Source organism: Prosopis cineraria, unplaced genomic scaffold, assembly GCF_029017545.1.
Source record: "Prosopis cineraria cultivar Desert tree isolate PC_DT_omini unplaced genomic scaffold, ASM2901754v1 PC1, whole genome shotgun sequence".
Lineage (NCBI taxonomy): Eukaryota > Viridiplantae > Streptophyta > Magnoliopsida > Fabales > Fabaceae > Prosopis > Prosopis cineraria.
In genome coordinates this window covers 45,371,155-45,384,388 of record NW_026555332.1, presented here as the reverse complement: position 1 = coordinate 45,384,388, position 13,234 = coordinate 45,371,155, and positions in this window count along the sequence as shown.

The following is a 13,234-nucleotide window of genomic DNA, read 5'->3' as shown; positions in this document are numbered from 1 at the left end:
TAATATTTAAAATACATTTAATATTAATTTTTATGTTTTTATATTTTATGACCAAATTTTTTTAAAAAGTTTTGAGCCCTATATATCATGTGAGTATCCAAAAAATATACCTCATTTATCAAAAAATATAAGGTATTTTTGAGGAGTTGAATGTTAAAAAATATAAGGCATTTTTAATCTTTTGAGGTATAATCATCACATTTTTTTAAAAAAATGTACCTATTAATAATACTTTATATTTATTGTAGGGAGTTTAGTAGAGTTGAATAAAAATAAGATAATGTTATTTGAAAGTAGGTAATTACTTTATTGAAAGTAAGATTCAATAAAAAATGCCTTACATATTTTAACGAGAGAGAGTATTTATATTTTTATAAAATAAGATAATTAATTTTAAAGTAAAAATTTAATTAAAAAATTTTAAAAATAAAATTTGGGGATGTATGAATCCTGATTCTACTACTAAATAAACATAATAAATAGAATAATATTTTTGAATAATTATTTAATTATCGTTCATGCCAATCTTGGTTAAAAATTAAGAGTAAATAGAGTAAATTCTTTTGTATGTAGGGGTTAAACAATATAAAAATTTAAAAGAAACAATAATTTTAAAAAAATAGTATTTTACTCATAATTAATGATTTTGTTTTGTATAATATATATATGAAAAATACAGTTTACCTAGAAGTTATAAAAATTTTAAATTAATTGGAAAAAATTATTTTAAGTTAGTGGTCTAACCATAATTGAATAAGATCAATTTAATCATAATTAAAATAATATAATTTAATTAAAATATACATAATATTTATACATGACCATGATAAGAGTAATATTTAAACAACTAATACATTAATTTACAAATAAAGAAAATATTTGTGAATAAATTACATATAATATAATAAAATGGTAATATAATTATTTAAGTACAAAGTTAATAAATTATTATTTATTTATTTTTTAATTAAACTAATATTTTATGCTTAATAAAATTATTAAAAACATAAAATTGGTTTAAAAATAAAGAAAAAATATTTTTAAAATATTTTATATATTCGAGTCGATTCAAATAAGGCTAAAGCTTGAAGGTATTATGGCCAGATTTAGTTATATGAGCTTTTTTAAATGGTATGATACTTAAGCCCGATCTATTCGAATGACTGATTCTATCTATAATACTAATCATTTATGTGTTTGGATTAGTTTTGTAAAATTGCATTTTTTATAACCCAGAATTTACAAGCAAGAATGTGGATAAAAACTCTGTGTAAGCTGCTTCTAATTCAACCTAAGTCATTGTTGTGAACATGGTTGAGTGAAACAATAATCCAAGCACAGAAGTTTTCATTTTTGGTAAGAAGCGTATAGGAATTTATCATAACTAGCTTTTAGCCCCTTAAATCTTGATAGACCAAACCCAAACATGCCTCATGTCTTGGTTTTCCCTTGGATTGGTAGGTTTTTGTATTGCATCTTGGTTCTTATTTTTCTTTTGTGCATGTCTTGTTGTTTTATAATAAGTAATAATATGAGCTAAGCCCTACTAACCCATAAAAAAATGCAAATTTGGTTAAAAAAATGGGTTCATTTTTATGCAAAGCAGACCAAAATTGCCCTACACAGCTTGAACTCACAGACTGCTTATTTTTTTTTAAAAAGACAAATTACAAAATCACTCTCAAACCCGCCAAAAATTTAAAATTAAATAGACTATTCTGGATATTAATTCATAAAAATTCTAAAAAATTTTAATATTAAATGGGCCAAAGATTAAATCTATAGATCTATATCAATAATAAAATAGATTTATTAATTTTTATAATTTTATTTTAATGATTATAAAATAAAAATTGTTAAGCTTGACCGTCCAAAATCAAAACCAAACTCGAGGTGTTGTGATGTATTCTTAACAACTAAACTAATTAACCTTCACTAGAGGGTAGGAAGCCTTCATTCAGACAACAAATAAATAAAGAATGAATTTCGTTGCCAAAATCAATATCAACATATAATATAAACGAAATTAATATACCAAGTTACACTTTTTATTTTATACAATATATAAGGAAAAGCAATTTAGTTATGTCAATAAAAATAAAAGGAAAGACATTAAAATCTTTGCATCGTGATAGCTATATTTTCTCATTTATTTTCTAGACTCAGTTAGTTATATTTTTATGTTTAATTATGTTTTATTTTTTTTTGTCTGTGGCAAATGAAATGTCAGAGAAATCTACTCAAATTAATGTTATAGTAGCTTCTAATAAAGCTTTAACATTATGATTGACCAAGATAAATCTTTAAGCTTTGGATTGTAATTAAACTTTTTACCATAGATGTTTGTGATTAATAAATATATTTTTCACCGTGTTAATATATTTTCAATTTGTATTTTTTTTAATGATTTAGAATGAGTTTTATTGCTATTTGGATAATTAGTTTTTATTAAAAAATTGATTTTTTCACCGTAAAAAAATAAAAGAAGTAAATTTATAGTTTTCAAAATTAGAAAAAATGTATATAAAGAATTTTTTTTAGTGGGTTGGACTTAGTCCATTGACCCACCAACCTATTGTAATTGGCAAAAACATAATCAGCACGATATATAGGTTATGTTAATCTGTCTCACCAAGCTCACAGTCTATTGCGGTCACGGATTGACCTATATTATCAACTCTGCTGATGGTTAACATTGTTTGCATCTTGCAATGAAGGTTAGTTTGGATATTCTATGATTATGGTTGATCCATGAGTTGTCATTGACTTTTAGAGGTTCCTTTTTCCTTTCGCTGGATCATGAGTTACCGGGAGCTGTATTTGGATACCTGGTATTAGTGTTGAAAGTGTTCGGGTTGACAAAGTATGTTCCAATGCTATCACCCATTATCGCCACTTCCATGAATCATGGTATATACGAGAGCGGTCATCTCTTTTTGATCTTAATTTAAAAGGTCCTGGCTTTGATTGCTTTCAAATCCCTATTTTTGTTTAGGTTCCTTGGAATTTATTTCTTTAAATTAGTTTTTGTTTAGTGTTGGATCTCAATGGTTTGTATTGATGGCATGATTAATTACTTATTTTGCTAGTGAAAATTTGTGACCCATCATCCACAATGAGACATCAAAAGTTTATCTGCAATAAACATAAGCATCATTGGACACATCTTGAGTAAAAAGCAAGTTTGTAAGCAGCTTTTCTGTCTGCATTACAAATTTGGATAAGGGTTATAGATGCTTGTGCCCATGGTCCTCATCGTGCTTTATAATTTTGTTAATTTTGCTTTGGAATGTTTGACAGGATAAAATTTTTGGCCCTGTGTTGATTTGTTTTATATTATAACCCTCTCATTTATTGATGTACATCTATCATTTTCCTTTATATGTATGCTGGAAGAGTATAATGGAACAAAAAATAGATAGCCAAGATCACAATGAGATTCACTAGGTATGTAGTTCAATGTAATCTAGCAAACTGCTTTCTTGATAAACTATAAATGGTTTGCTAATATTTTAAATGCATATGATTTAATATTTGAAATAATGATCAAATTTGCACCAAACTTTTGCTTCGTTTAGAACTATAAATCGACAATGATTGAGAAAAGAGCCAGGATCTTAATGTTATATTCAGTATCTCAATTCATATAAGCAAGTAAATTAATGTATGCATACCTAAAGAATCCATGAGCATCTGAAAAAGCTCGATTATCTCAAGTGTAGGCAGGTACACAACCCACTGGTCTCCAGAGCCTTCAGAGAGTTCAGAGATAATGGAAGTAGAGGAATGGGTTGTGTCTTTACGGTTATCGACTGATCGGCTTATATAGATCAGATTGGTAACCGCCTTATTACATAATTAATAATTATATCACATTATCTCTGACTCAATCAATTAATAGATAGGGAATAACTGACGGCTATTGGGTTGCGGGTTAGGCCTCTGCCCATTGGGCTTACTTGTGTGGTCTACCTATCACGGTCCATACAAAATCATAAAGACCAATCTATTGGACTTATTAATTAATGCTAATTCATAAATAATATTTCAATAATCTTGTGTTATAACAGTATCTCAATTCATATAAACAAGTAAATTAATGTATGCGTACCTAAAGAATTCATGAGCGTCTGAGAGAAAGCTCAATTACCTCGAGTGTAGGCAGGTATATATAATCCACTGATATCCAAAGAGCCTTCAGAGAGTTCAGGATAATTAGAAGTAAAGGAATGAGTGCATGGTTTTTGCGTTATGACTGATCGGCTTAGATAGATTAGATTGATAACCGCCTTATTATATAATTAATAATTATATCACATTATCTCTGACTCAGTTAATTAATAGATAGGGAAAAAACGACGGCTACTGGGTTGTGGGTTAGGCCTTTGTCATTGGGCTCATTTGTGTGGCCACCTATCACGGTCCACACAAGACAATAAAGGACCAGGTTATTGGGCTTACTAATTAATGCTAATTCAAATAATAATATTCCAAAAATCTCACTTGGATTATATTAATTAAGTAAGTTGTATAAACAAGCCACAAAAAAAATTTAGAAAATAAAAATAAATTAAAAAAGCATTGGATCCTATAGGGAAACAAGTGATTTAATGTCTCATAATCTGAATAAAATAGAAAATTGTTTATTTCAAACACAACTCAGTAAGATGATAACATAAATCACTGATTTCTATGGGGGGGAAACAAGTGACATGCATAACGTACCACAACAGAATCATTGAATTCTATGGGATACAAATGATATAGATGCATCTAACTGAACGGAAATAACTTACATAAGAAAACAAAGTCTAAAGAGAAATTGTAATATAAAAGGTTCTCAAAACTCTTCACAAACTAAGGCATCAAAGGAATTCACAATACCCATAAAGTCACATGATTTTGAAAAACTTCTACAAGTAAGCCCTTGGTCAGTGGGATTTGCAAGCATCTATGTAATAGAAATGTGTACATATGGGTTTGAGACTCAGTAATTTTCTCTTTTACAAACATAAGTTTGATATCAAAATGCTTTGTACGATGGAATTCTATGGTTGTTAGCAATAGTAATGCAGATTTGTCACAATAAATGGTTCGAAGACGTGATATTGACAAACTAGGCGCATGCCAAATATCAATCCTCCGCCATATTCTGTGATATGTAGTCTCAAAGCAAGCAATATACTCAGCTTCTATAGATGAAACTGCCGTACGTAAGTGTCTGTTTCACACTTTTCCAAGAGACAGTTCCTCCAGACAACATGAAAATAAAGCTAGTTGTGGATTTACAATCATCCAGACAAGAGGTAAAAATCTGAATCTGAAAAGCCAACAATTTTAAGATACAAGAGGTAAAATCTGAATCTGAAAAGCCAACAATTTTAAGATCTTATAATCCTTTAAAGTTAAGTTTAATTAGAATACCCAACAACCTCAAGAGAATTTAAGCTTCTGTAAGTCACAATATGATTCTTTGTACCTTGAAAATACCTCATAACTTTCTTAGCAACCTTCTAATGATCCGAACCTGGATCATTTAAGTATCGACCCAACACTCCAATGGCAAAAGCTATATCTGGGTCGAGTACACACTTGAACATACATAAGGCTACCGACAGCGGAAGCGTATGGTATCTTTTTCATTTTAGCCCTCTTCTTATCATCCTTGGGACACTATAACTCTGACAACAACTCACCTTTTGTGTACAGGAGCAAGGTGAAGGAGAACATGAATCTATTCTAAATCTCTTAAGTAATCGCTCAATATAAGTGGTTGTGATAAACCAAGAATACCACGAGATCTACCACGATGAATCTGTATCCTAAGAATGAAGGAGGCTTCACCCATGTCCTTCATGTCAAAATGGCAAGACAATAGGTGCTTTATCTTATTGAGGAAATTTATTGAATTGTTGGCTAAGAAGATATCATCAACATAGAGAACAAGAATGGCAAAATTGTTCCCATCAAACTTCTGATAGATGCACTGATCTGAGATATTCTCAACAAAATCAAGTGAGGTGATAACTTCATCAAATTTCATATACCACTGCCTAGAGGCCTGTTTTAGCCCATAGATGGATCTCTTCAATCTGCACACTAGATGTTCTTTACCAGATTCAACAAAACCATCAGGTTGTGTTCATGTAGACTTCTTCATACAAATCGCCATTCAAGAACGTAGTCTTGACATCCATTTGGTGATAATCAAGATCAAGCTGTGCAACTAAAGCCATCACCACTCTAAAAGCATCTTTAGTGGATACCGAGGAGAAGGTTTTTATGTAATCAATACCTTCTTTTTGGTTGTAGCCCTTAGCTACAAGTCTGGCTTTATATATATCAATTTCATCTGTAGCTCCTTGTTTTGTTTTAAAGATCCACTTGCAACGCACTATTTAAAACTCTTTGGTAGCTTTATAAGCTCCCATACGTGATGCCAGTACATAGAGACAATTTCTTCACTCATAGCCTTCAACCATTCAGAAGAATGCGCGTTAGAAATAGCCTCCTGGTAAGATATTGGGTCCAAACTATCAATAGCTCTGACTCAATTCCATTTCCTACAAATACACTATATAATCATCTAGAATACCAAACCTGTGAACCCTTTGGGACCGTAATTTAGCACCGAGTGAGGGCTACGGCTCGAGGTTAATGGAGGGATATAAGGATGGTTGTTTTGTATTTATTATAATATTTCTTTATATTTTTTGGAATTATATTATTTTAATTTCACTTAGTAAGCACACACTTAACTGTTTGTATACACTATCATAAATTGGCTTTGGTTACTGGGACTTTTGAGTCTCATTATGTGGTTAACAATTTTCAGGAGAAGAGCCACGAGTGACACGTGGAGGAGTCCCAGAGGCTTAGTGGTATAGATCCACTGTCTCTTTTGGGTATTTAATTTATGATTTATAATGTGTTATATTGCCAATATTAGGGCTTTTTGTTATTGTCAATTATATGAATATATAAATGTAATCATGCTTTTCAAACTATTTTATATTTTTGGTACAATTTAGATGACTGTAATTTTAATATTTGGTTTACTTTGGATTGGTTAAAATGGCATGATTATGAGACCAAATAACTGGCTTGTGTTGAAAATTGACTAAATTGCTTATTTTACTTGTTGGGAGTATAAGGATGGACAAATGTGATTTAGCCTAATAGCATGTGGGAAGTAAAAATTTATCTGAAATGTTATAGTGTGTGAGTTGAAGCCAATTATAAAAATTTTATATCAAAATTATTAATATAAAATGTGTTGGGTGGCTGTAACCCAACTATGGTAAGTTAAATTATTAAAAAAAAAAATTTGGTGTGTTACAGGCTTCACCCATGTCCTTCATGTCAAAATGGCAAGACAATAGGTGCTTTATCTTATTAAGGAAATTTATTGAATTGTTGGCTAAGAAGATATCATCAACATAGAGAACAAGAATGGCAAAATTGTTCCCATCAAACTTCTGATAGATGCACTGATCTGAGATATTCTCAACAAAATTGAGTGAGGTGATAACTTCATCAAATTTCATATACCACTGCCTAGAGGCCTGTTTTAGCCCATAGATGGATCTCTTCAATCTGCACACTAGATGTTCTTTACCAGATTCAACAAAACATCAGTTTGTGTCATGTAGACTTCTTCATACAAATCGCCATTCAAGAACGTAGTCTTGACATCCATTTGGTGATAATCAAGATCAAGCTATGCAACTAAAGCCATCACCACTCCAAAAGCATCTTTAGTGGATACCGGGGAGAAGGTTTTATGTAATCAATACCTTTTTTTGGTTGTAGCCCTTAGCTACAATTCTGGCTTTATATATATCAATTTCATCTGTAGCTCCTTGTTTTGTTTTAAAGATCCACTTGCAAACCACTAGTTTAAAACTCTTTGGTAGCTTTATAAGCTCCCATACGTGATTGCAGTACATAGAGACAATTTCTTCACTCATCCTTCAACCATTCAGAAGAATGCGAGTTAGAATAGCCTCCTGGTAAGATATTGGTCCAAAACTATCAATAGCATCTAAATCAAATTCCTACAAATACACTATATAATCATCTAGAATAACAAACCTGTGAACCCTTTGGGATCGTCTTGGTTCAACAACACCTTTTAAAGGTGGTTCATCTTGAGCTTCATCCTGATCCACAGCATTATTTTTGTCAACATGAGGGGTTGTCAAGATAGGCATAGGCAAAACACTACTTTCATCATGCAAAGTAATATGCCTAGGCACAGAGCTCCCACTATCTAAGGCATCTTCAAGAAATAAGCTCGATCAGATTCAATTATCCTAGTAGTGTGATTTGGACAATAGAATTTGTACCCGTGAGATCCGATGCAATAGCCAATAAAGAAACCATCAACAGTTTTAGCATTAAGCTTCATCTGTTATAGATTGTAAGGTTTTACCTGCGCTTTATAATCCCAAACTCGCATATGCTTCAGTACAGGAGTCCTTCCAAAATACAACTCATATGGAGTCTTTGAAACTAACTTGCTAGGAACTTGATTCAAAATATAAACAGCAGTTTTAAGTGCATCACCCCATAAGAATTCTGGCAGTGAGGAGTGACTGATCATGCTTTTAACCATATCCATGAGAGTATGATTTCACCTTTTTGCAACCCCATTTTGCTGTGGGGTGCCAGGCATAGTATACTAAGCTTCAATGCCATGCTTTTGAAGGTACAAAGCAAATAGCCCAGGGTTCCTGCCAGTCTCAGTATACCTCCCATAAAATTCTCCTCCTCTATCAAATCTCACACATTGATCAACTTACCAGATTTTAATTTGACTGCTGCTTTAAAGGTCTTGAATGTATTAAGGGACTCACCCTTTTCACGCAAGAGTTCAATCCATCCATGATGAGAGTAATCATTTGTGAAGGTGATGAAATATCTGAAATTATCTGTGAAGGTAATGAAATATCTGAAATCACCCGTAGCCGGAGGTGTGATAGGCCCACAAATATCAGTATGGATTAGATCTAAAGTGTTTTCAGACCTCTTTACCCCTTTGTTTCTAGCTCTAGTAAGGAATTTTCCCTTTATGCAATCAACACAAGTCTCAAAAGTTTAGAAATCAAGGTCTTGTAAGACACCTTGCTTGGTCATGTGCTTCAATCTCTCTCTAGAGATATGACCTAAATGACGATACCATAGCATAAAGGAATTATCATTGGGCCTTTGATGTTTATGCCCAATAGCAGCATTGATATGAAGATTAGGAAGTTCAAGTGACCAATCATTCAATCAATATAAACATATATCAAGGAAGCACAACTAACATTAATGGAATCAAAACAAATGTCAATTTTCCCATTTTCTTGGAAGAATAAATAGCCACAAATATCCAATGCAGAAGTTGAAATTAAATTCCTCTTCGCAGAAGGTACATAAACAACATTGTTCAAATGTAAAACATGACCATAATTTAAATACAACGAAACAATTCCAATATATTCAACTGATGCCTTGCTCCCTGCTATGCCAAAGACTAACTTCTGTGCCTCACTTAGAACCTTCTGGTTTCTTAGCCCCTGTAGAGAATTCACAACATGTACAGTGGCACCAGAATCCAGCCACTATGAGTCAAAGAAAGTTTCAATGGTGTTAGATTTAAAACAAACTAGAGCTAGAGGGGCAGTTTGAAGAACTGTATCTTCACTTTCTTGTTTGTTCTTCAGTTTGAAGCAATTAGCTTTAATGTGACCCAGTTTCTTTCAACAATTGCATAACCCCTTAAAGGATTTTTTCCTTGATTTCTCACTCTTATCACCATCCTTCTTAAAGGTTGGATTATTAGGCTTTGGGGCATTATGCTTCTTCCCCTTTTTTTATATGACCCTCCAGATTTGCTATTAAAGCCATGAGAAACATAGTTATTGAGTAAGAGGAATTCTTCTTTATAGCTTACCATTCTTGAGTGACTATCGATATCATCTGGTCAATAGACCATTCAGCTTCTTGTGAGTTGTATGAAGTCTTCAAGAATACGTACTCTGATGACAGTGATTGAAGAACACGATAAACTAAAGTACTATCACCCAATCAATCCTATATGACTTAAGCTTGTTATAGTAATGAACAAGCTTCAGAATGTGCTCCTTGACACTAGAAACTCCGTCATATTGAATATTGTCAATAAGTGACAGATAGTAGTTTTTTTGAGTCTTGTCAAGCTTCTTGTATTTGTTACCAATAGCTTTCAAGTACTCCACTGCAGTATCCTTTTCAGGAATGCTGTCCCTAATTCCCTTTTCAATTATGTACTTGATAATCACGACAGATCCGGTTGGACTCACTCCATTGTTTATGAAAGGCCATTTCAGAAGCACTGGACTTGGAAGAGAGATCCACAGGCTTGGGTTCTCTCATAGCTAAATCTTTTTCAGAAATGGTCAGATACATATTCGAGGACTCTTTTCAGTCATCATAATTAGTCCCATTGAGAGCCTTCACAAAGGATAGTTGCGTAAAAGCATAAACTAAAATCGCAAAATAAAAAATGGGAAATATTAATTATGCATGCACAACATAATTATAAAATAAAAATTCCCCAATAAGCGATTATCAATTATGTAACTATAATCATACACCAAGAAGGCTTACATACTATAAAAAATTTAGCTCATATAAAAGTTCATACAAAATAATGCATTAAATATTCTATACCTATAGGGTACAACAAATATCTAACACATTAAAGGAGTACTATTAGCCTATCCTCAAAGCCACCATCAAAATTACATTAATAATATCACACCTATGGGTATGTCCATTATTAATGCTACAAGATTCTAAGCATTTTACAAAGTCATAAATTTTATGATCTTAGGATAAAATAAATAATTTTAAACTCCTTAGAATCTTTTGGGAATTAGGGAATAAATTTAAAACTTAAGTGAAATTTTAAAAGGTAATCAGGGACAAACAAGTATTCTGGAAGAGATTTGGGTCAAAAATTGCAATTCTGGAAGTTGAGAGACCAAAATATAATTTCAAGAAATTTATTGGGGTCATGGAGGAAATTTTAGAATTTTGGCCGAAGGAGGTAATTCTATCTTGGATCAAAACGTAATTAAAAGAAACCCCTCTTTTTTTTAATATTAATGCTACTGGGCTGTGATTAAGGCCCAATATGTTTAAGTGAAACGTTGTTGGCCATCCTCCTCCCCCCAATGGGCCCAGAACCTATGGAACCAAATCCCTAAGATTCGGTTCCTGACCCGTTTTCAGGTCCTTTCAATAGCCAAACCGAAATGCAGACCAAAGAGGAGGTCGGCATGCAGTGGTTGCCGGAATGGCGGTGATGGTCACCCATTGCAGAACCTCCACCGCGCCGTCAGCTCCAGACGACGTCGAAGCAGACCCACAACGGCGATGCCGTGAACGGTGGTGACGTCAGCTTCTACTCTTTCATGGTGCAAACCAAACTGAATCTTTGTTTCTGGTGACTTAAAAAAAATAGAATCCTTACGGCGCACCAATAGCCCGTCTTAAGTAATAGCATAATGAACGCATAACCATCAGTGAGAACCAGTGTTTTCTTACAGTGACCTCTTCATCTCCGGCGTCGGTCAAGGCAAAGATAAAGGAAGAAAAGAGAGACTAATGAAATATATGTACATGAGGTAAGGAATTGAGATATATAAGTTAATATTCACAAGTCTGACTCTGATGCCACGTGTTATATTCGTATCTCAATTCATATAAACAAGTAAATTAATGTATGCATATCTGAAAAATTCATGAGCGCCTGAGAAAGCTCGATTACCTCGAGTGTAGGCAAGTACACAACCTACTGGTCCCCAGAGCCTTCAGAGAGTTCAAAGATAATGGAAGTGGAGAAATGAGTCATTTTTGCGGTTATCGACTGATCGGCTTATATAGATCAGATTGGTAACCGCCTTATTATATAATTAATAATTATATCACATTATCTCTAATTCAGTCAATTAATAGATAGGGAATAACTGACGTCTATTAGGTTGTGGGTTGAGCCTTTGTCCATTGGACTCACTTGTGTGGTCTACCTATCATGGTCTACACAAAATCATAAAGACCAATCTATTGGGCTTATTAATTAATGCTAATTCATAAATAATATTCCAACACTTAAATTATATCATGTTAAGAGATTCTTGTGAAGAGGTGAATTATTGTGACTTAGATGACCTGGTAGAGTTAAATTAAGTCGAGAAAGTAATGACTTTTTGTGTTTGGATAATTGGGTGGATGCAATCAAAAAAAAATCATGATAGAGCCAAATAAAATCCAATTATACGATACTAGCTAACATATTGGTGAGCTTCATTTGAAGATGCAATACCACGACCCTATGATTGATGGTTTAAAGGTAAAGAAGGCCAAGGAATTAGAACTTTGATGGAATCTCATGCATAGATTTGTGACAATGACAAGATGACAAAGACGATTCAAAGGATCACAAGCAGACATCCAAATATTAGTATACTACAACACTAATTGGTTCGATGATTGGTGAACAGGGGCAGTGAAATGTGTTGGGGAATGGAAATATGAAATATTTGAAGGTATAGCTTCAATTCTAAATGTTCCCATAAATATTTTTACAAATGAGCTTCAACGACTTTCTTGCAACTACTGAGGAACTTGGTACTGCTTCTTGGAGTTGGCAAGGTGTAGGGTCCCTTGTAATCCCAATAATTTATGTGTTTGGATTAGTATTTGTGAAATAGGAATTTTCACAAACCAGAAGTCGCAAGCAAAAAGCTTAGACAAAAGCTCACATAAGTTGTTTCTAATTCAACTAAAGTCATGGTTTGAACATGGTTGAGTGAAATAATAATCCAAGCACGTGAGAATTTATCTTGGTCACCTTTTAGCCCCTCAAGCATTGACCAACTGATTCAGGAATGTCGTTGCATTATAAATCACTCTAAATGTAAAATGGTATAAAGATCATGAGTTAGTCATACATGCAAATGAAAAGGAGTTGCGTTTACAATGCTAATAAATCTTTGCAAGTTGATAAATTCAAAATCCAACCCAAGCTGCACGGTCCATTCGTGGCCTTGTATTAAAAAAAAAAATCCACCCCAAGCAATGTCATAATTAGACAAACATTTTCTTGAAATTAGCAGGTGTGTATTTAATCTTATAATTAAAGAAAGAAAGAGTGGTGTGATGAAATGAATGAATGGAGGAAAGCGAGGAAAATTGAGTAGAG